Source organism: Cetorhinus maximus, chromosome 11 (genome assembly GCF_964194155.1).
Source record: "Cetorhinus maximus chromosome 11, sCetMax3.hap1.1, whole genome shotgun sequence".
NCBI lineage: Eukaryota > Metazoa > Chordata > Chondrichthyes > Lamniformes > Cetorhinidae > Cetorhinus > Cetorhinus maximus.
This window is the reverse complement of record NC_135889.1, coordinates 56455102-56480232: the sequence shown is the minus strand read 5'-3', so window position 1 is coordinate 56480232 and position 25131 is coordinate 56455102. Positions and strand designations below refer to the sequence as shown.

General features: G+C 42.3%; 1 protein-coding gene across 7 annotated transcripts in view; it reads left to right on the top strand.

The window, feature by feature from the left end:
- osbpl6 (oxysterol binding protein-like 6) overlaps positions 1-25131 on the top strand; it is a 200434-nt gene that overhangs the window by 5625 nt on the left and 169678 nt on the right. The window contains exon 1 of one of the 7 annotated variants that reach the window (XM_078552019.1): positions 13238-13594. The exons of the other annotated variants lie outside the window; for them this stretch is intronic. The gene's annotated coding sequence lies outside the window, so the exon portion shown is untranslated. Of the gene's footprint in view, positions 1-13237; positions 13595-25131 lie in introns of those variants that run through there. 7 annotated transcript variants of the gene reach the window in all.

The window sequence follows — 25131 nt, the reverse complement described above, 5'->3', positions numbered from 1 at the left end:
CACTTGTTTTGGGCTTTTCATATGGCAATCTCCTACTCATGCTGCCATTGAAAATAGCCCAGCAAGCTATTGGAATAAGTACACCACTGGTGAGATTGAACAAAATGCACAGTTGTTCACTACCACAGTCATTCCACATGACTGTTTTTTGCAGTGCTTTTTACACTTGGCATTGATAGAGAAGCACTGTCAAAGCAAGTACTTAACTGGCAGCTGACATTGGCATGCTTCATCGTATAAGGCAAAAAGGCAAGTGGGTGAAAGTTGGTTTAAGTGATCTGGAGGTAATAAACTAAGTTTTTTGGTTAAGAAATTGTCAAAATCAAGAAAAGAGGCATTGGCTTCCTAAAATGTATTTAGAAAAACTTTATTTGTAGCCCATTGTTCATTTAAATCAGTACTGATTTTATGCAGACATTAGGCTAAAAATCTCCAACTAGAAGAGAGGCTGCAGTGCTAAATTTATTAATTAATACAAATACAACTGTTTGTGGATATTAACTCCCATGACAATGTATGGTAAATCAGAGAATATGGTCCCTCTCTTACATATCTCTGTTGTCTTCATGGTACTATTTCTACATATGAACATTCGGTCCCTCGAGCCTTCTCCGCCATTTAATAAGATCATGGCTGATCTGATAGTAACCTCAAATCTGCATCCCGCCTACCCCTAATAACTTATCACCCCCTTGCTTACCAAGAATCTACCTACCTCTGCCTTTAAAAATATTCAAAGAGTCTGCTTCCACTGTCTTTTCAGGAAGAGAGTTCCAAAGACTCATGACCCTCAGAGAAAAAATTTCACCGCATCCCCATTTTAAATGGGTGACCCTTTATTTTTAAAGAGTGACCCCTAGTTCTAGATTCCCCCACAAGAGGAAACATCCTTTCCACATCCACCCTGTCAAGTCCCTTCAGGATCTTGTATGTTTCAATCAAGTCACCTCTTACTCTTCTAAACGCCAGCAGATACAAGCCTAGCCTGTCCAACCTTTCCTCATAGGACAACCCATCCATTCCAGGCATTAGTCTGATAAACCTTCCCTCCAATGCATTTACATCCTTCCTTAAATAAGGTGACCAATACTGTACACAGTACTCCAGATGTGGTCTCACTCGTGCTCTGCATAACTGAAGCATAACCTCCCTACTTTTGTATTCAATTCCTCCCGCAATAAATTATAACATTCTATTAGCTTTCCTAATTACTTGCTGTACCTGCTTACTAGCCTTTTGCGATTCATGCACTATTGCACCCAGACCCCTTTGCGTCTCAGAGCTCTGCAATCTCTCACCGTTTAGATAATATGCCTCTTTTTTATTCTTCCTGCCAAAATGAACAATTTCACATTTTCCCACATTATACTCCATTTGCCAGATCTTTGCCCACTCACTTAACCTAACTATACCTTTTTGTAGCCTCTTATTTTCTTGCTTCTGCTTTTCCTTTTCTGCTTTTCTGTCCCGAATGTTTCCCTTCTTTCTCAGCTGCCGTCTGCTCCTCTCTCTTGCTCCTTTACTTTTGCATGAGAGGGGGTGAGTGGCTGGGAAAGTGGCTGGCCAGGTAACAAATTATGGTCTGTAGTATAGTGGGTTGTGCATCTCCTTTCCTCATTACTCATGCTTCTCCTTGACTCCTATTATCCATACCTTTTTGCATTCTTATTGCCCCTCCCTCTTAATATTCACTCACTCTCTTTGCTACCCTGCCTCTTTAGCTTTTGAATTACTCACACATTAATCATCCACTTCTTCTCACTTCAGTGTTACTTAACTGAACACTCCAACCACCACACTCCTCTTCTTTTCATTTGTTCTCTTCAAACCTATCCCCTTCAACCTTTATCCCTCCTATCCTCTTTGCCTATCCATTTCCTTTTGAGTTTTTTGCTTTCAAAATTCAGCTTGTGTGTTTAAAAGAAAAATCTCAAATTATGAATGAGGAAAGACACATTGTTTGCCAGCCCACCCTTACTGCCCTTTCTCCTCTTTCCCTTTCTCTTCTCCCCATCTCCTTCCTACCCTCTCCTAACCCTTTAGTTGTAAGTACAGTGAATCATATTATTCCCTCCTTGACATAATATTGTTATAATTTAGTTTGGAATCCTAATTGCATGAAATGAAGCATCATATTTTGGTGTGACCTGAGCAATGCTGATTTCACTCATGCATGGAACAATTTTCCCTGTGTTGTGCTGCATTATCCAGCCAAAGGCTGACAAAACTCATCCAAGTAAAATCCTTCATTGAATTTAAAATAATAAGAGTGAGCAAGTTATAATCTGCTTCATAGGATAACTTGTACACTCTTGAGGCAATTCAAGTGAAATTGTTGTCACACTGTGAGATTATAACCAAGCATGAGATACTAAAACTTATGAACTGCAGGTGCAAGTGAGGGTATCCACCTTTATACATAGGACTTGAAGTCAGTCCTTTCAGTTTTATTAAGTTACTGTTATGAAATATCTCAATTTAGAAACATATCAACTGTTTTCTCTGTGCATTTTTAAAAAGAAAACAAAAACAAAGACAGTAGAAAAGATAGTCTTGCACTATGCTTGGTTTGAAATAATGGCTTGGATGACATGACTGAAATTACTTAAGCTTTATGCGTTATGGTTCGTGAAAACTGTGGAAGCACATTAATTTATGGGATTACTAGTCTTATGCTGAATTGCATGTCATTTAGGTGTAGCACAAAATGCTCTGTTTTTACATTTAAAACAGGAGGCAAATCTGTGAGAAGGAGCATGAGCATGAAAGCCAGTAGCATTATGAATAAGGTGCCTGATAGCAGAGAACAGGAATGTGCAGGAAGGTCAGAAATATAACTGACAGTATAAATATTAAATACATGGATGTAGAGTAATCAGGAAAGATGTAGTTGCCCCATGTAACGGGAATATCCAGGAGGTTAACGTTGATCATGTGGGAGTTGGAAAGTTCAGTACTGAGTTACCCTGGTTGAACATCTCTCCTTTAATATGAAAAGGGTAAAACTGACATTAGAAGTATAGAACAAAGAATGAAACATAAATAATGTTTGGAGGCCATTCAGTCCACCAACATTTGTGCCTGAGCTATCCTGTCTAATCCCACTTTTCAGTTCTTGGCCTGCAGCCTTCTAGGTTATCACATTTATATATCTTGAGTATTTTTAAAAGGTGATGAGGGTTTCTGCCTCTACCACTCTTTCAGACAGTGAGTTCCAGACCCCACCATTCTGGGTGAAAAAAATTATTCCTGAACTTTCCTCTAATCTTCCTACCAGTCACTTTAATCCTATGCCTTCTGGTCATTGACCTCTCTGCTTAAAAAAAAAGTGCTCCTAGTCACACTATCTAGGCCCGTCATAATTTTATATACCTCAATTAAATCTGCTGTAAGCCGCCTCTGTTCCAGTGAAAACAATCTCAGCCTATCTGATTTTTTCTGAGACTAAACTTTTCCATTCCTGGTAATATCCTCATAAATCTCCTCTGTAGCCTCTCAAGTGCAATCACATTCTTCCTGTAATGCAGTGGCCAGAAATGTATGTAGTGCTCTAGCTGCAGTCTAACTAGTGTTTTATACAATTCTAGCATAATCTTCTCTATCATACTCTACAGCTCAGCCAATGAAGGGACCTGAGGATATGCTCCCCTGTTCCTCTATACTTCTCAGTGTCCTACCATTTATTGTGTATTTCCTTGTCTTGCTTGTCCTCCCAAATGCATCACCTTACACTTCTCTGGACGGAATTCCATTTGTCAGTTTTCTGATCATCTCTCCAGTCCATTGATATCTACCCGAAGTCTGCAACTTTTTTCACTATCAACCACACAGTCGATTGATTTCAATTTCTGGGATTGAAAGTGATCACAAATGGGGTTATCGTCACTGAAATATGACAAGCCTAACAGATGCCCACTCTACAACTTGTCAGCTGAATGATGTGTGGAGGGCATCCAACATCGGCCTGCACTTGAAAAAGCAGCTTGCATGGTGAGAAGCATTGTGATGAATGGATGCAAGAGCTGGACTCTCAACAAGGCTGATGAGAAGAGGATGAAATGTGCTCTGGTGAAGGGTCCTAGAATAAGCTGGACAGAGTGAAGAATTTTTCTGCAGGAAAATGGGAGTCCCAACATCTCATGGGTTTTTAGCTTGAAGAAGTGGAAAATGAGAAAGTATGACCACTGGAAAAGGCGGGGTGAGAGTCTGGTGTTGGCGGCAATAAAAGCTGAAACATCAAGAAAGAACAGGCCAAGTCAGAGAAGGACTGGATGGATGGACAACATAAGCAACACAAGGTGGGACAAATGACAGCGGCGCAGAAATGTGAACAGAGAGAAATACCTATGGTCCCTTGTGGACTATAGTAATTATGGATGAATAAGTCAACCACATAACCAGTTTTTGTACCATTCTCAAACTTCTTCGTCATGCCTCCCAAGGTTAAGTCTGAATCTTTTATATCTCCCAAAAACAGCAATTAACCCAATATTGAGTGCTGTGGGACCCCTCTGGAAACGACCTTCCAGTCACAAAAACATTACAGTTTGTTTTCTGCCACTGAATAAATTTTGGATCCAACTTGCCACTTTTTCTGGAATTCCATGAGCTTTTGATTTTCTGACTAATCTGGCATGTGGGATCTTGTCAAAAGCCTTGCTATGCTACAGACTGCCAGATAAGAAGGAAGACTGACTGCTTTATGAAGAGATAAGGGTAGATGAACACAATGATGTGAATTCCAAATCAGCCAAATATAAATTTGGGATAGAAGAATGATTCAGAGTCTAGTAAATATAGTGCAAGTTGCTTCATTGCGTCTGGGAAGCCACAGGAGGCACTATGACAGTGACCTGCTAAATTAAGTGACCCCAATAATATACAGGGTATATGTGCCATAACACCTTCAGCAGTTATCATTGCAGGATGAAGAAAAATTCAATATGTTCCAGAAATATTGATGGCCAGGAAAATGTTGATGGCCAGGAATATAATTTTAAGCTGTTAACTTTAAGGAAATGAGGGAACAGATAAAGAAATCTGAGTGGGAAATCAGTTTAACAACAATTCAGAGAGTAGGTAAACATGCTTAAAGACAAAGTGCTGAGCGTTGAAGATAAATGCATGTTAATGGTTATCAAGATTAGATGAGCATGACCTCAAATGGACTAACAAATTAATCAGAAACAAAATAAGCAGGAAAATGTCCTGTAGGAATCGTGTAGGGAGAAAGGTGCAGGAGTTCACTGAGATGAATATAACAACATGCAGTTACGATGGTTAGAGGGATAAGGAAAGATCTGGACTGAAATGGCAATAGCCACAAAACGCCAGAATTAAAAGTTAGTGCACGAGTAATGTAACAGGAAAAGGACAGCTCCAGAACAGGCAAAATCATCAGATATTAGTTATGACTAAAGTTAAAAAACATAATATAATATTCTAAATGATCACTTTCGCTAAGTGTGCATTAGGGAAGACATTAGTAACAAGTCCCTCCTAAATGGCAGTAATCCAATATATATTATAAATGACTATTATAAATGAGAAAGAAAACATAGTCTAAAAGCTTTCAGAACAAATAAATACCAGGTCTGGATGGTATTTATTACTGTTGGAAAGAGAGACACAACAGATGAGACTTGTGAACGCTGTGAAGGAAATGTGAAATCAGGACAGGTACTGGGAGAAAGTAAAGCCCATTTTCAAATAGGGGAACAAAACAGCCCAGTCAACTCAGGTCTATTAGTCTATGCCAAAACAGCGTAAAGCAAGGGGATCAAACTCTTAACAGTAAAATTAAGGAGTACCTTTATGGCAACTAGGTAAACAGTAGTCAATTGTATTTGAATGGGGAAGATCCTACCTGACTGACCTCCTTGAAACTTTGAGGAAGTTGCATTCCAAATGGATTGTGTAAATCCCTGATAGTGAACCAGTTCTTCCAAAATATTTGACAAAATTCCCATGAAAAGCTAATATTTAAGCACAAAGTAGGAATAAGCACAAACTTATTACAGAAAGTATGTTGGAGGGTGAAGGTGAGACGGATGATGCAGTGCAGTTGGGGAACTGCTGAATGGGATAGACAAGGGGTCAATCTTGGGACTCCTACTATTTCTTATTTGCATTACTCTCAGATTCAGAATTTAATTGCATAAGATAAATTTGTAAACAATGCTAAATTGCTTGTATCTGAGGAGGTAGCTCAGGAACAACAAAATATGTAAATATACAGCCAAAATAGTAAAGTTGTAAGTGGTCATGGCCAAACTGTTTAGTAATTTGGTCATCCATACCTTGATTTCTGGTCACTGAGAAAGAAGGGAAACTTTTAAGCCCTTGAGATGGTTTTCGAGGAAGGACTGGAGAAATGTTGAAAGGAGGTGACTTGAAAGGTGACCTTTTCGAGGTGGATAAGTTGGTAAATTACATAGAAAGAATAGATCCTAAACACGACCTCAAACTGTCAAGGGGACACAGCTTCAAATTTAGTAAAACACATATATTTAGGTTGGATGTCTGAACATTCTTTATACAGAGTGATTCACATAAGGATTGGATTTTTGAATAGAGTAGTGCAGGTGAAAATCCTGGGGCTGGATTTTTGCAGAGTCAGGCTGACTCTGGAGACCTTTAAAAATGGTGGGCGGGACTCATGAGGAAGTTCCACCCCATTTCCAGCAGATACCACTTTTGCTGGCAGGGGAAAGGGGACAGGGCATGAATCGCACAGGCGCAAACACTAATTTGCTGGGCCATTTGAAATTAATGCTCAGTTCAGACAGATCCAATTTTTACAGTTGCAAGTGCCTTAACCCAGTTTGGGAGTCTCAAACTTATGGTGGAGGTGTAAATGTATCTGAAGGTCTCATATAAGGTGTGCATCCCTTATACAGAGCTCTACAAAGTAATATTTTAAACACTGAAGCCTTACTTCATTGATAGAGGTTATTGGCACAAAGAGGGAGGGGGTAGGTAATTGTGAAATAGGAAGGGCAGATCTGTGTGGCCCCTCAGGATTATTTCTTGCTTTGGGCAGCCAAGTGGAAGACGGGACAGACTGCCAGACTTGTTGTGTGAAGAGTGTGTAGTGAAAGAAGGAAGTTGAAAAAAATGGGCGCAGCACCTTCCCAAATGCGAGTGATAGAGGAAGTGACAGCAATGTGTGGCCAGAGCTAGGATACCAGGGCAGGAGTAGGCAGACCCACCACAAGAGAACAGCAAGAATGGGGAAGAGGAGGAGATATTACCCTGAGTGAAGGGTGTACTGTACCCAATAAAGTTTTCTCGATATAACTGAGGCAATGCAGGCAAAGGCTCCAAACTTCAGGAGAAATGGTTAGAGATATCTGTGCCATGGTGAAGGAAGACTGCGTGCCATCATCAACTCATCCCCATGACCTGCCTGTTGCACTCAAGGTTACTGTGGCCCTCAGTTTCTGCGCCCAGCTCCTTCCAGCGGTCTGCTGCTGACCTCTGCGGCATCTCTCAATCAACTACCCAGTTGTACACACCACCATCACCAGTGCGCTCGTTGCTCAGGTCGGGAATGTATCTACTTCCCCACAGATGTGGCACTGCAGACACAGAGGGCAGTAGCCTTCACCTCCATAGGCAGCTTCTTACAAGTTCAAAGAATGGTAGACCGTATCCATGTCTCTATAAGGGCACCAATGCGGCAGCCGGAGACATTCATGAATGGAAAATTATTCTAGTCCATCAACGTGCAGGATGTGTGTGACCACAATAGGGCCTCCCTGCACGCATGTGCTTGTTTCCCCAGGGGCTGTCGTTACTCATTCATTCTGAGGCAGTCACTCCTGCCACCGCTTTTCCAGCTTAGACCCAGATCTCTGCTTGGCTTCTGGGGGACAAAGGGTACCCATTAATGAGGTGGCTGCTTACTCCCTTGCGACTGAGAGGGGGCCCCAAAGCTGCTATAAGACCAGCCACTTGCAGATGAGGAGGACTGTCATTGGGCAGGCTATTGGCCTGTTAACAATGCGGTTCAGATCCATTGACTGCTTGGGAAGAGTGTTCCAGTACTCACCTGCAAGGGTGTTGAGGATAATAGTTGTTGGCTGCACGCTCCATAATAGGGTAAAGTGGAGGGATGTTTACACCGAAGGGCGTTAGATGCCGGTGAAAGAGCTACATCAGCAGAGGAGGAGGAGGATGAGGAGGCTGAGGAGGGCCACATCACCTGTGATGGAGATGCCACCAAAGAGGAGGGTGACATTGTAAGACATTCTGAGGGGCAGGCCTGGGTTTCCAAGGCTGGATCCGTACATCCATTGTCGTAGGGACCTCTTAATACAGAGGCAGTTCACCTAAACAACCCTGAGGATCTCACTGCACATCCACCAACATGAGCTGTTGTCACGTAAGCGTGTGTTAACATTGGCAGCACACATCTTCCAGGACATACCCATCCCAACACAAGAGAGTGATTACAACAACTCTTGACGTTCTATGTTCTCAGAATGGCCTTATGCTCATCATTGTTCCCAGATTAACCTTGAGATGGCCTTTAAAAGCTGGGCCTGCATTTGTATGTTAAAGGCTGGCAGTTAATCAGAGACAACTTCACCTTGTGTCTAGCCAAAACCTGTCATCCATGTCAAGAATACACATGTACAGAGTGAGGTAAGACTCTGGACTTGCAGATATGAGTGCTGGGCCAACAGAAATGCAGCAACTCGCACTGCAGGTCAAAGCCACACATGTGCTCACCACACCATTCATCTCCTTCCACATTCACTACTCACCACTGGCACACTGATATCAGTTTGTGACATCTACAACATGCAGTTCTGCAACTCACTGCAACTCCTTGTCAACCCACAGTATCTACCACTTAGAAGGACCAAAGGTTTCAATCTCATTGGAGTTCCCATACATGCATGTTTCACATGAAGACACAAAACATCCTGACCTGCGGAGGACAGCTGTGCTGTCACTGTGGTAGAGTCAAGTGAGTGTCCCTGCCTTTGTCACGCTACTATGGTGCACCAGATGGACTGCATCCTCTCAAGAAGCCTGATTGTAACTTCCTCATATACACCTATGGATGGACAACAATGTTGGAATGGCCCGTGGTGTCTGCACCCCTTAGTAGAATACAACCTTCTCTGAATGTCATGAGTGAAGACTCTGCTTTCCACTGCTGGACGTGTGTGGGCACACCCTTTAGACTCACGAGATGGACTACTGGCTGCAGTCTTCATTGGTAGGAACCTTCTGCTTTATATTTACCTGCTGATTGCAGCTATTACTCTACAAAGACAGACCCCACATCCGTTGCAGAAGGTATAAAGTGTATTTACAAGGTGCATGTAAGTAACTATTAACATTGTGAGAGTAATTGACACCACTGTGAACCCTTTACTGGTGGGGGCAAAACAGTGGGAACTTGTGTGCTCCACATGTTGCCTTGGGATGGGGGTGGTGGTGGGACCAGGGTGCTCACCTCTTTGGCTATAAGGCATTGAGGATAGGGTGACCAGATTTTCAAAAATCAAAACTGAGACAAGTTGAAAAGCCTTGGGAAGGTGAGGGTCTGATGATTGACATATTGGGCAACCAGTGGCAGGATCCTGGGGAAGGCCATGTGATGACATCTCCCTGAATATGTCCAGCCAGAGTTGGCAATACTATTAAGACACTCAATTCTTGAAGATAGCAGTTACGAACCACAGACTCTTGTTTCAATGATATTTCTGCCTCATTTTCTTAAAAACAAACTAAACCAAGGCTTCATTTGCCATAAGATCCCAGCCGGAATCCTCATTTCCACTGTAACTTTACTGTGCAAATGCTCAATGGTAAGACCAATCTCCATTTAAAAACCCTGTTTATTTTCACACAGGGTGGGTTCTAACAAAATTAGAAAATTGTTTTGTGGGTTTTTTGAGGAGGGGTGTGATGATGGTCTGACATCACAGAGGCATTGAAGAGGTCGAGTTAGGTGTTGGGAGCATACATGTGTAAACTCACCATGTCTTCAGTGGATGCTTCCAACAGGCAGCATGGGGATGAGAATTGTTGTTACAGATGAGAAAGGTCATTTTGCCCATCTAAATTCATCCATGCCAGTTAATCTGTTATTTGACGATGTTGGTTTAGGAAGGAATGTTAGCTTGGACATAGTCTTTCCAAGTCTTGCATATTCCTATTACATCCAGCTAGTCTTGTTGTCTCAGAATGATCATCCCCTCCCATTACACACCTCTGAACAATACTATGTGATCTTTTAATCTAACCAGACAAGTTGGTAGGACCTTGATTGAACTTGCCATCAGCAAAATGGCACATGAAGTGCTTACAGTCATTAAAGAAAATGTACTCTGTTTATGGATCAGTTGCAGGAAAATAATGTGAACATATATACTTGTGCAACTGTCCTATGACCAGAAAAAAGGTTGTTTTTAAAAAAAAATGCTACTCACTTGTAAAGCAAAATATATGGCCAAAATCGTATTTGGACCAAAACCTATCCTACATTGAAGTGTCAGTCAGTCTGGATTGAGTGCTCAAATCTGGGTTCGGACCACAACTTCTTAACATGGGCGAATATAATCACAGTAATCAACTAGGTAAAGTTACATAGTACAAGCATTAACTAATGCTAGAGATTGAGGTGGGATAACTTTAAGGCCATCCTGTTGTGGGTTTCTCAGTTGACATCTACAACATGGGCAACTGAGACTTCTCTCCATCACAGCATCACAAAACGCCAAAACCCCTCTGACCAAAGACTTCAGTCCACGCCAGAAATGAATACTGTTGAGTCAACAAACAGACGTGTCAAATCAAGCGGAACATTCCCAAAGTGCCAACCTCTGACCTCTCACTGGATCTTCTAACACAAAAAATGGCCCACTGTAACTTGAAATGAAACATTTTCCCATTATACGATCAGAAGCTTGGAAGCGGGGTGGGGTGAAAGGTGGAACAATAGGAGTGACAGGGAGTTACTTTAGTCATATCACCAAACCCCGTTCCACCGGCAGTCACTATTCGGTTCACGTACAGCCCAAGGGCAAGCTTGCACTCTTCCTGAGCTGTAAGGCGCGCATTCACCTTGTGTGACCCAGAGCTGCATGGGAGGAATTCCTTCAATTTAGCCAGAAGTTGGAAACTAATGAATGTACCTCAAGTGCGGGAGAAGTGTACACCCAGAGCTGCGAGCAGGAAAGCACGTGATGTTCCAAATGAGAAGTTTGGTTGCATGCCATGGCTCAAATTAACTTGCCTGGATACCGCGAAGGATTTCTGCGCATGCGGGAGCATCTCGGCACAGCTGCTTAATGGTTGGCAAGTGGGCAGCATTCCAATTGACCAAGTGCAGCGCAGCTTGAGAGGGTTTTTTTTTTGCTGACGGTAAATGGAACATGAGGGCTGTGTAAAGGGTAAGGGGCTCTGGGAAGAGAAAGCGTAGAGAGACGCTGATGCTGTGTGCAAGCCAGAAAAAGTGAAACTCGGATAGTTGAGCAATTTGGAGAAAACTGTCAGGCCACTGTGACTTTACATGCAAAACCAGGACTGTCCCGGCAAAACTGGGATACCTGGTCACCATATTTATCGTCCACTGTAATAGTTCTAAGTGACTATCCCTGTATTTTCCAATTAATTTCAAAAGCTAATGCACTATAAAATGCAAGCTGGATGATTTATGGTAAAGCTTATCAATTTCTAACTTTGTACTTTCTGTGATAGATAAAGATGAGAGAAAGCCATATCACATCCTAAGCTATCCATCTGGAAAGACCCTGCAGTTCCCCATCTTGACATCCGACCACTTCTTAAATAATTCTAGGGGCTCTACTTTTGCCACCCACCCCCCACCACCCGCACACAAGATTTTCACTCTGGGTGAAGGAGGGGCAGGATTGAGTCGGGCCTGCTGAGCCCAGATGCAGTTCAGAGGCAGGCCCTGATGAGGAAGAGGGTAGATCATGTCTCGGACCTAATGTAATAGGCTGCCCTGGATGCTGCTCTTCCTGTGGGGGAGGAAGGAGTCTTGCAGGTTCATGGGAGGAGAAGTCTGTCAGCAGTCAAATGAGTAAGAACTGTTAATTGTTGGCCAACTGGTTAGTTACACTGGAAGGGATGGCTCTTCACTGGCCTTCCATAGGAAACTATCGATTTTAATGATGCCTTTTGACATTTTCCAATGTAGGACCATAGAGCTTATTAGCAAAGACTCTCTCTCAAAAACCCTCTCAATGCTAGCAAAACTTCACAAGATCCAACCATCTGGGCAGCTTCATCAGGTCTAGGCACACTGTGGTAACTGGATTCATCACGTTGTTTTGGGCTGATTTATAAACGCTGCATGCAGAACCTTAGCCCTTCTGCTTAGCCTTTCAAACCCGATCTGTCTGGATGTGGATACCCAAATGTGCCTCGTCCGTTAACCTCACAACACACTGTCATCCCAGCTGAGTTTGGCATGCACACAACAAATGCCAGGCCACCGAGCATTCAAGCTGTCGCTAACCCCCCCACCCATCCCCCCCTCACCACCAGCAACATCAGTCTGTGCTCAACTAGATAATCAGGTCCCTGTATGCGAAAGGACATGGGTTATGTGTTGCGCCACACAAAGTGAGAAAAATACTTATCCACGTGCTTTCTTCTTTGTCATGTAAGAATACCACAGAGGAGGACCGCTGCAGAAGGTCAGGAGGGATAGCACCCCAGTTCTGCACCCAGGATCTCGAGCTCATGGTCCAGGGAATGCAATGCCGGAGTGTAATGAGCTCCAATACTTACCTTAAGTTGAGTTTGTGAGTCGCAGTTCAGAAACCATAGTTCCCAGCGGGCCTTGGAACTTCTGTGCATGCGCTAGCTGGGAAATGGCCGCACATGCGCAGTTCATGTTTTTTTTTACATTTTTGGGTCTTCTGCGCATGCGCTGGCTGGAGAATGGCTGTACATGTGCAGTTGGTGTCTTTCACATCTTCAGGCCAGTAACCGGCCCTGCGCACATGCGCAGAAGGAAAGGAAGTGAAATGACGTGGAACTGCAGGTCAGGTGATCTGAACTGGAATGCTATTTGAGAGGTGATCCAGGGGGCAGGACATTGGGAGGGGGACAGGGAGAAGCTCTGTGATGACTGTCACTTTAAGACTTTAAGATCATTTCAACTGAGATGGGGTCATGTGATTTATTCAACCAATGTGTGGCTAGTGTGGAGGAATAAATTCTAGGGAGGGGTTTCCGAGGAAAAGGTGGCTGTATGAGGGGCTGGCTGCATACAAGCAGCCATGGAAACTCTCGAGCAAATACCGTTTGTTTTGTTTGACTAAGGAGCCTCCCAGAATGTGTTTCTACAAGGTCCAAAACAAGAAGGTGGTCCCAAACCAGGGAGTGGGACAGAAAGAGCCCCAGAAGAAAGTCCCAGGCAGGGATCAGAGAGAGATCCTATTGAGTGAAGATAAATGACCGGAGCAGAGGGAAAGGCTCCAAGTTAAAGAAAGAGCTTCGAGGAGCAGACTTGAAGCAAAGTGGGCTAGAGAGAAGCCCAGAAGACCCAAGAGGATAGCCAAAGCTTGGTGACTCCACATTGCAGGCCGTAGGGACAAAGGTACTCTTTTGGAGCAGTGATGTTCTGCTTGGCATGGCCAAAGATTTGGAAGGTGAAGTGTGAGTGTACCCGAAGATCTAAGGGAAAGGAATCTTGGAAGGTGAGATTGAAACCCTGGAAGTGAATTTTTGTTGAAGCCATCCAGTGGAAGCGATGTTTGAAGAGAATTCTAAGGAAAATTATTCAAACGTGGAGATTAGAAACACTCGTGAGAAAGAGAGCGTTTCAGTGAGGCAGGTTGGCTTACAGTGTAACAAGCATCTGGGTGGGTTGTTGAAAGATCCATAGAATCTGCTTTGGTCTCATCTGTCATTTACTTTGGAGTGGGGTGTGCCTGGCCACAGTTCACCTGTTAATTCACATGTACCGCATACTTACCCTGAATATTAGAGTATAAGATAGATATGGTAAATTGTTTTATCTTTCTGAATTTGTATGTTCATGTAATGGTATAGCTGGGGTGAAAGAATAGTGAATATTTGAATAATTTTCTTGTGTTGTATTGAGATCTTTCCAACCTTTTTGTCTGGTATAACATAGTTCACTTTTTTCTTGTTTGATAAATGTTTTATTCTTTGTGTTAAAAGTTCATCAGCAGCCTCCTGTGAATGTGTTTAGTAACTTTCCTCCACGGTTTCAAAAAAAAGTTAGGATCTATCAAGCCAGGTTCCCCTCTGGAATCTGACTTGTCCAGCAGTAACATCAGCTGGGATCGTAACAGGAGGAAATTATTTTATCCAAGCAGAAGGAGATACCCTCCGAGCTTTACCAAGCAAACATGGCAGGAGATAGCAGCCACGTGAGCACAGCAGGGGAATACCATTCATCATGGATCGAGTGCCGCAAGTGGTTCCACAACCTGTTGCACTCTGGCAAGGTGAGCTGTTTGACAGGACCACACAGATGTCCCTGTGATGGTTGACTGTTGAATGGCACAGCAGCTGGGGCACACTTGGCACATACATTCATCCATGTAATCGGGGAGGTATGGCCAAGTTGATCGTGAGCAGTTATGGGGTGACATGTGAATGTCCACTGTGATACACTGCCACATTGATCAGATTTGTCTCTGGATGAAGAGCCAAGTGGGCTTTCATCTCTCTGCATTTTGTACTTGCAGGAAAAGTGGACTCTCAATGCAAGAGGGATGGCCCAGACCAGGGTTGGGTCAGCGCAGCTAAGGGCGATTCACTCGATTTAAGAGACAGCAATGGATATTGCCAGGATGCCCTCTGAACTCTCTCGGAGATGAGAGATGAGGTAGGAAGTGGGGTCTAACAAGGATAAGTGCAGGGAGCAGTGTTGTTCACAATTTAGATTAATGACTTTGACTTTGGAATTAAAAAAACCCTAAAATTTACAAGCAACACCAAATTGGGAGGGTTTCGTTCGGCGGGTGCACACCGGAGTCGGCTGCATGCCCACCGAACTGTCAAAGGCCTGTTAAAAACCAGTTAACCCAATTGAGAAAGCTGCCCGTGCAAACTTAAGGTTGGCGGGCAGGCGAAGAGCCCAGGCGACCTTCGCAATTTTCTTGAAACCTCATCCGTGGGTGGGACGAGATTTCATGAAGGTTTTATAAATTAAATAAAAATTTTAATGAAAATTCATGAACATGTCCCAGCTCACGTGACACTGTCACATGAGGGGACATGTCTGAATAATTTTATTTTTTTATTTTTTCCAACTTTAAAACTGAACTTAATCTCCCTGAGGCAACTCCGTGCCTCAGGGAGATTTCTGCACTCTTTTGCGCATGCGCGCAGTCCCCAACTCTCTCTCCGGCACAGGTAGCGTTGAGCGCTACCGGGCGCGTATCAAGCTGGGCGGGCCTTAATTGGCCCGCCAATGTAAAATGGAGGCGCATGGAGATTGGCTCCATGCCCGCTCCCGACCGGCCCGCCCGACGGGGAGAAAATTTTCCCCTGGTCTTTTTTATTTACTTGTTTATATATAGCCTAAAGTAAAATTTTGTTTAAAAATACCCAATTACTTACTGTTTCCTCACCCAAGTATCCGGGAACAGGCTGTTTTAGATCTAGCAATGTGTAATGACGTGGGATTAATAAGAGATATTGTAGTTAAGGATCCTCTAGGAGGTTGCAATCATAACATGGTAGAATTTCAAATTCAGTTTGAGGGCGAGCAACTATGGTCTCAAACCAGTGTCCTCAACTTAATTCAGGACAATTGCAGAGGTATGAAGAAAAGAGTTGTCTAAAGCGGGCTGGGAAAATAGACTAAGGGAAAGGTCAGTGGATGAGCAGTGGCAGATATTTAAGCAGATATTTCATAATGCTCAACAAAAATTTATCCCGGTCAAAAAGAAGGATTTGATGAGAAAGATGAACCACCCGTGGTTAACAAAGGTGGCCAAGGAGAGTTTCCAATCGAAAACTAAGGCATACAAAGCAGTGAAAACTAATGGTAGGCCAGAGGATTGGGAATTTTTTAGGAACCAGCAGTGGATGACTAAAAAGCCAATAAAGAGCGAGAAAATTGGTTATGAAAGTAAACTGGCAAGAAATGTAAAAGTAAACAGCAAGAGATTCTACGGGCACATATTAAAAAAAGGAGTGGCTAAAGTGAGCGTGGGACCTTTGGAGGATGCGACTGGAGAATTGATAACGGGGAACAGAGAAATGGCAGATAATTTAAACCAATATTTTGCATCGATCTTCACGGTGGAGGACACTATAAACATCCCAAAGATATCAGATAAGCAAGGAGCTAATGGGAGGAAAGATCTTGGGGAGGATTTTTCCCTTGTCGGGTGGGCTCAGCAGGGGCGGGTGGGGGCAGTCGGGAAGCCGACCGCAATTTCATGCTGATGGGCCAATTAAGGGTCTTAATTGGGTCGCCCAGCATGAAACGTGAGCAGCAGCGCTCAGCGCTGCTTGTCTGGGGTGGGGTGAGCATGAACTGTGTGCGTGCGCGCTTGAAAATCTCTGAGGCACAGAGCTGCCTCAGGGAGATGAACAGTTTAAAACATTAAAAATAAAGATTTCTAAAATGTTATAAAACATGTCCCCTCATGTGATTTTGTCACATGAGAAGGGACATGTTATTAATTAAATTTTAAAATTTATATATTATTTTTACTTGCTGTTGGAAACCTCAACCGCAAGGTTGGGCAGGCAGCAAAAAATTTCATTCGATTATTCTTTTAATGGCCTTAATAGGCCTTTTAATTGACGGCTGTGGCGCGCGCCCGTTGACCGGAATATTGCGTGGGTGCACGATGACATCAGGATGCTCGCCCGACACCATCGTGCATCATTTTATGTTCGGTCGGGTCGGGCGCATGCCTGCCCAACGAGCAGAAAATTCTACCCCTTGTAACAGTTTCTATCATGAGGGACAAAGTATTTGACAAACTAATGGGACTAAAGGCAGATAAGTCGCCAGGATCTGATGGCCTGCATCCAAGGGTTTTAATGTAAGTGGCCGCAGATATAGTTGAGGCATTGGTCGAAATATTCCAGAACTTGCTGGATTCCGGGAGGGTCCCAGCGGATTGGAAAACTGCTAATGTGACGCTCCTGTTCAAGAAGGGAGGGAGACAAAAAGCAGGAAACTATAGGCCAGTCAGCCTAACGTCTGTCGTTGGGAAAATGCTAGAGTCCATTGTTAAGAAAGAAATAGCAGGACACTTAGAAAAGCTTAACGCAATCAAACAGAGTCAACGTGGTTTTTGGAAAGGGAAATCATGTTTGACCAAATTTTCTAGAGTTCTTTGAGGATATAACAAGCAGAGTTGATAAAGGGGAACTGGTAGATGCAGGGTATTTGGATTTCCAGAAGGCATTCGATAAGGTGCCACATAAAAGGTTATTGCACAAGATGCTCATGGTATTGGGGGTAATGTATTAGCATGGATTGAGGATTGGTTAACACACAGAAGACAGAGTCAGGATTAATGGGTCTTTTTCAGGTTGGAAAGGCGTAGCTAGTGGAATGCCACAAGGATCAGTTCTAGGGCCACAATTATTTACTATCTATATTAATGACTTGGGGTAAGGGGCAGAGAGTAATGTATCCAACTTTGCTGACGATACAAAAATAGGTGGGAAGGCATGTTGTGATGAGGACGTAAGGAATCTGCAAGGGGATATAGACAGGTTGAGTGAGTGGACAAAAACTTGGCAGATGGAGTTTAATGTAGGAAAGTGTGAGATCATACACTTTGGTAGGAAGAATCAAAAGGCAGACTATTATTTAAATGGAGAGAGATGCCAAAAAAGTGCAGCACAGAGGGATCTGGGTGTTTTTGTGCATGAAGCACAAAAAGTTAGCATGCAGGGGCAGCAAGTAATTAAGAAGGCAAATGGAATTTTGGCCTTTATTGCTAGGGGGTTGGAGTTTAAAAATAAGAAAGTCTTGTTACAACTGTGTTGGTGAGGCCGCAACTGTGTACAGTTTTCGCCCCTGTATTTAAGAAAGAATATACTGGCATTGGAGGCAGTTCAAAAGAGATTCACTAGGCTGATTCCTGGGATGAAGGGGTTGACTTATCAAGAACAGCTAAACGGGTTAGGCCTTTATTCATTAGAGTTTAGAAGAATGACAGGTGATCTTATTGAAATGTACAAGTTTCTGAGGGGACTTGACAGAGTAGATGTTGAGAAGATGTTTCCATTAGTGGGGAAATCTTGAACTAGGGGACATAGTTACAGAATAAGGGGACACTCATTTAAAACTTAGATGAAAAGGAATTTCTTCTCTGAGGGTAGTGAATGTCTGGAATTCTCTACCCCAGAGAGTTGCGGAGACTAGATCACTGAAAGTATTTAAAGAGGAGGCAGATAGATTTTTGAAATATCGGGGAGTTGAGGGCTATGAGGAGCTGACGTGAAAGAGGAGTTGAGGCCTGGGGCAGATCAGCCATGATCTTATTGAATGGCGGGGCAGGCTTGAGGGGCTGAATGGCCTACTCCTGCTCCTATTTCTTATGTTCTAACACATTGAAAATAGATAATCTTATGGCATTAATTGAAGGAAACAAGGAAGTTGGAACAGAGGTGGAACTGTGGAGGACCGAAGAGATTTAGCTGTTCGTGTACTCAAATCATTAAAAATCTAGTGCATTGATACAAAAAGCATTCAAAAAGGCTAATGGAAAATTGGCCTTTATCTCAAGGGTGCTGGAATACAAAAGTGTGTAAGTAATGCTTCAGTTGCACAGAGATTGGTCAAACCCCATTTAGAGGATTATGTTCAGTTTGGACACCCAATCACAAGAAAGACTCATTAGCCTTGGAGTGGGTATGGCACAGGCTCACTGAATGATACTCAACCTTAAAGGGGTAATTTATGCAGATAAGCTATAAATTTGGTTTGTATTCTTTTGAGTTCAGAAGGTCAAGTTTAAAATGATAAAGGGATTCAATAGGGCAGATATAGAGAAACTGTTTCCTCTGACAGTGGAATCCATAACAAGGCATGAGCTTAAAATAAGAGCTGACCTTTTAGGATTGGAATCAAGAAGCACTTTTTCACACAAAGGGTAGTGGGAATCTGAGACTACACTCCCAAAAGGTTTCAATTGAAAGTTTAAAGATTGGCAGAATTTTGTTGAATGTCCTATTTCTGTTTGCCCCCTTCCTCCCCACCCAGTCGGCAACCTTTCTGATCTGGACAACTCCGTCAACCAAAGCCATTAGAAATGAAGTGATTAGTTGTTCAACTCATTGCTATTTGTGGAATCTTGCTGTGTACAAAACGGTTGTAACCTTTGTTTAATATTGTTGTGTTTCGAAGTAATTCATTAATAATCAGTGTTTTGAAGCATTTTTGAGAGATGTGATAAGGTGCTACAATATGTAGCAGCTTACATTTACATAATGCCTTGAATGTAAGAAATGTCGTGGGATGCTTTGCATGTTGAAACAGGTAGGAAACATGAACTGTGGAGAGAATTTCACTAGGATCATACCAGGGATGAAAGGCTTTGGTAATGTTAATAGACTGGAGAAATTGGGGCTCTTTTCTTTTCCTTTGGAGCAGGGAAGGCTAAATGGAGATCGACTACAGATGTCCAGACTAATGAAGGGTTTTCATATTCAGTAGAAAACTGTGTGCATTAGTCCGTGAGTTGATAACTAGGTGCATATGTTTCAGACTGTACAAAGAAGAATGAAGGGAAAGGTTAGGAGATTTTTTGACATGGAGAAACTCAGAAACTGCGATGGAAGTAAAATCTAATATTAAAGTAGAAGTTGAAAAATATTTGATTAAAAAATTCATAAGGTGATGTTGAAAGGCAGGGGGATGGAGTGATATGGATAGCTATTTCAGAGATGTATCTTATGGCACAGCGGATGGTAAATGCTGAGCTGCTCAAATCCCAGAGGGAAACTTGAAACAGCTACCACAACTGTTTTCGCAATTTGTATTTTTATTTCAAGATGCATGCCTTGAATTAGGTAGTAATAAGTCCACGGGTCTTTAGAGGTTTTTTGCAAAACTAAATTAAACATTTAGCAATAAAAGAAATGATTTTAAGCACATACATAGGTCTACAAATTGCTACTATGATAACTCCAAGCTCCCCTAATTAATCTGACTCCCAGTTACGTCTCCGTTAAGGCAACAGTAAAAACAAATAAATTTCAACAGACCCAGGCAAAGCACACATTACCCCGGACAGTGATATTCACAATGAGTTTTCTTAGCTTCGGCTCCTGTAGACAGCAACTTCATACCTAGAGGCTGGAGGCTTTTCACACTTGTTAAATCTTAGAATGCCTTCTCCTTACACAACCTCAGCTCCTTTATACATGTTTCTCCCTTTTTTAATGTAAATCCCATTGTTCCAATATGTCTTTGCAACTTTACTTTTTCCATAATATAAATCTTTCATAGTCTTCATATTATCAGTAATCCTTGGGGAAAATAAACACACTGTTTGGCTTAGCTTCTTATGGCTAGGTGTAACACCTTACCATCCCTTTGAAATTCACCACTCTGGTTTATTTAAAAATGCAAATGTTCCTCACACCTCACATTCTAAAACTTCAGCCATGTTTACGTATTTAGCATTCCAAACCTAGCTTCCCTTTTGAACACTCAAAGGCTCCAGACTAACTGTCTCTAACTCAATTAAATTCCACCCACACACACACCTACACACGGAAACTAATCCAAACCCCACTCTTAACCTACCTTTACAATAAATCACAATAGTATTATGAAAATTATTATATTTTCATGACAGGGGGCACAGGCTTTCCCATGGATTTCTACATAACAGTTATCAAATTCTGTTTGTGGATTTCATGTAATTTTAGGTTGAGGTCCTACATTGAAAGCTATTTTGAGCAAGTTACTTCTTATTTTTATGCTATGGGCTGGAACTTTATCCTCGAGGTGGGTAGCAGGTGTTGGGAAAATTCCTGGTTTGAACCACCTGCCTCAGCAGAAAGTGCCAGGAAAGGTGGGATTTTAATCGTGGGGGAGCGAGTGCAGGCTGCAGTTAGGCTAGCCGACCTGGGAAAGAGTTTGGAGGTGGGCACGGGGCTGCTAGGTGCTGAGGCAGGCTGTTTTAAAGGTGCCTCTGAGGTGCCATGAACCACGGTTCTTCGAAAAGTTGGCCTGACTCCATGAAAATTAGAGGGCTAGGATATACCTATCCCCACAATGGAGCTGGCCAGTTTGGGAGTGTAGCGTGCGGGCTCGCAGCAGTCTGCACCCTTAAAAGGCACTCCTAAAAATCTGAAACCACAGAACGGGGTTGGGAATCCCAGATTCGGGTCCCAGCCTCCATTTTCACCCTTTCACGGAGTCTCCCCAACTCCATGAAAATCCAGCCCTATGTTTTCAAGGAATGACTATGCTTTTCTAAATTTTGTCTTCATTTAAAACTTTTAATAATAACTGATGTTCTTAATGGTTTGCATAAGTGTTGTGTATTTGTGCCATTTTAGCGTAAATGATGCGTGGGGATTAAATATAAATTTGAATTCTAAATTCTTGCCTTTCAGGTGAACATACTGTTGTTTGTATCTCTTCTCTGCATATGGATATGCAGTTCTGTTATTCAATTAGAACTCTTTGACCTTTGATATGCTATAATTATAGAACCTACTGCCCATATCAATGTCTTACAATTATTTGCATCTCAGCTATCATGGATTACTTTTTGCTTGGACAGATGTTAATAGTGTGACTACTGATTATTACTGTATACCAGAAAAGCATGCTTTCTTATCAGGACTGAAAATGTACTCTAGTATGTGACTGTAGTATGTGTTTGTCTTAAATAATAAAAATGGAAAACAGCAAGGTAAAGCTCAGGTACTTCACTTGGTTGTTGCTGTTGAATGTGTATGTACTATTGTTACAATTTTGTTTAGCTGAATGTGCTAAGAATTACGCTGACAACCAATTTAAGATTGTCAGTCTGGCTCACAGTGTGGCACATTGGTGTGTGCCGGAAGCTAAATATATTAACACACAGGGCCCTGTTCTTTGCAGACAGAAAGAACATGTATGCACATTGTGCCTGTTTCAGCTAAACAAAAGTGACAGCCATTCGCTTGTTCATTCCTCAGGGCAATATCTTGACCAATCAGAGTCAAGCTACCTGGTTGAAATTTCAAACGCTGCTTGGCAGTTAACTGTTGGTCACAATCAACTGCATTTTCCATGGCAGCGCCACAACCAATCAGAGTCCACTTGCCAACCAATCAGCACTCTCTTCTCATACAGCATAAATATGTTGTTTCCCCTGATGTTGGTGTTTCCTTGAAAATTGTCCTAATGTGTGCAAGATGAAAAGCTTCGACAAAAAAAGTCCTTTTTTTCAGCAATACTCAAGTTCTGTACTACTAAATGACTATTTATATGTTTTCTATGGAATATGATGAATTACATTTTATTATGAGTTCTGATTTATCTAATACGTGACACAAATTGTTGTTGTTGATACTAATTGTTTAGATATTTAAATATTATTTTTACATGGGCATCTGGTGTGTTTAGAAGCCACCATGTTTGTAGATGAGTGCTAGAGGTGATTGCAGCATTAGTAATTGTGCTCCTATTCTCACATATCAACTCAGTAAGTGGATTTCTTACTGGGATGATTCCAGTGTTGATGCACTGATACCAAGGGCCTAAGAGTGATTCTATGTGTCACTTGTTTCCAGGCAACAGAATATTCCATTCTGGAAATATTGCATCATGCATCATTGGTCTATCTGTGCACTGGGATTTAAGGGCCTGAGAAATTCAGTTTGAATACACAGCAGTCACCTGCTCCACACTTCAGGAGAGGGCTGTAGAGGAGTTACCCAATACTCCAACAGCCTGTAAAGTGATATTGTTAATTTACACTTTGAGTCACGATCCTCCAGTCTCTATTATACTGCTGAATAAACAGGAATTCTATGCAGCCAGTTCAACAAATAATCAGATCATTGCAGAATTGTCAACAAATGAAAGATTTAAGGTTGTCACTTAGCTCAACAAATTTTGAATTAATGTTAAATTCAGAATTTACTTGTAATTTGGACACATGCAAACTCCATTCCTATGCTGTCTGTCTCATTTTGTGTATTTTATAAAATTATAAAGAATGTACCATGCAGAAACAGCTCATTGGCCCATCTGGTCCATGCAGGTGTTTTTGTTTGACACAGGCCTCCTCACAATTGAACTCATTTAATCCTATTAACATGTCCTCCTATTAAAAACCGAGCATGGTGAGTGTGGAGAATTCGTTTTAAAAACCGAGCGTATGGAGACTTCATTTAAAAACCAAGCGTGGTGAGTGTGGAGAATTCATTTAAAAACCGCGCGGGGAGAGTGTGAAGACTTCGTTTAAAAACCAAGCATGGTGAGTGTGGAGACTTCATTTAAAAACCAAGCGTGGTGAGTGTGGAGAATTCATTTAAAAACCACGCGGGGAGAGTGTAGAGACTTCATTTTAAAAAAAGTGCGGGGAGAGCAGCTGCTTGGTGAGTTGGATTGGTGAGTATTTCTAGCCTTTAAAGTAAAATTAAGGTCTATAGTTTGTGTTTAGGTCTCTAGTTTTTATTTTCTCTTTCTTAAAAATAAGTTAAGTATAAGATCGATACTGGTGTAAAAACAATAATTACAATAAAGTGTAAAGATGAGGGATGCTAGAGTAATTAATGAATAAATTAAACAAAATAAGTTACTGATGGCAGGGCGGGTGATGTGTTGTGGCCGCAGCATGTGGCATCTGCTGGAGCGAACACATCTGTAGTAAGTGTTAGTAGCTTGCAGAGCTTTGGATCTGAGTTAAGGAGCTGGAGTCTGAGCTGTGGACATTGCGCCACAACATGGAGGGGGAAGGTTACCTGGACACTTTGCTCCAGGAAGCAGTCACACCCCTCAGATTCGGTAGTTCAAATTTGGTCTGTGATCAGGGAAGGAGGGTGTGACTGCAGGTGAGGCAGGTATGGGGACCCCAAGGGGTGGCATTCGAGGAGCCTCAGCCCCTGAAATTGTCCAACAGTTACAAGGTTCTTCCAAGCTGTGTGGACGAGAACAGGGATTGCAGGGATGATGAGCGAACTGACCACTGTCCCATGGTACAGGGAGCCATTCAAGAGAAAATAGGAATTTGGTAATGGTAGGGACAGTATAATTAAGGGGATAGATAGTGTTCTCTGCAGCCGTGAGCATGCGTCCTGAAGGCTGTGTTGTCTGCCCGGTGCCAGGGTTAAGGACATCACCTCAGGGCTGGAGAGGAACTTGGAGTGGGAGGGGAGGGATCCAGTGGTCGTCCACATTGGCACCAATGACATTGATAGGGCTAGAAAGGAGATTCTGCTGAAAGAATTTGAGCAGTTAGGAGCTAAATTAAAAAGCAGAACCTCCAAGGTAATAATCCCAGGATTACTACCTGAACAATGGGCAAACTGGCAAACGGTAAGGAAAGTCAAAGAGTTAAATGTGTGGCTCAAAGATTGGTGTGGGAGGAATGGGTTTCAGTTCATGTAGCTGTACTGTAGGGCAGAGAATAAATCAGGAGTAAACGAGAGCATGTAAAAAAAGCAGTACATTAATCATGGGTGACTTTAATCTTCATGTAGATTGGGAAAATCAAATTGGCAGAGGTAGCCACGAGCTAGAATCCCGAGTGTATTCGGGACAGTTTTCTAGAACAATATGTTGTTGATCCAACCAGGGATCAGGTTATTTTGGATCTGGTGATGTGTAATGAGGCAGGTTTAATAAATGATCAGAGTAAAAGATCCCCTAGGAAACAGTGACCATAACATGGTAGAATTTAGCATTCAGTTTGAGAGTGAGAAACTTGGGTCGGAAACAACTGTGCCAAACTTAAATAAGGGCAATTACAAAGGAATGAAGGCAGAGTTGGCTGGAGCAGGCTAGGAAAGGAGTTTAGCAGAAAAGACGGTCAATGAACAATGGCAGACATTTAAGAAAATAGATCATGACTGTCATGAAGAGATATTAATGTGTATAATGTTATTGGAAATTATTTTTAAATTGGAATTATAGTAGAGTCTGTGTCTATCTGTGTGGCTATGTGTGTGTCTGTG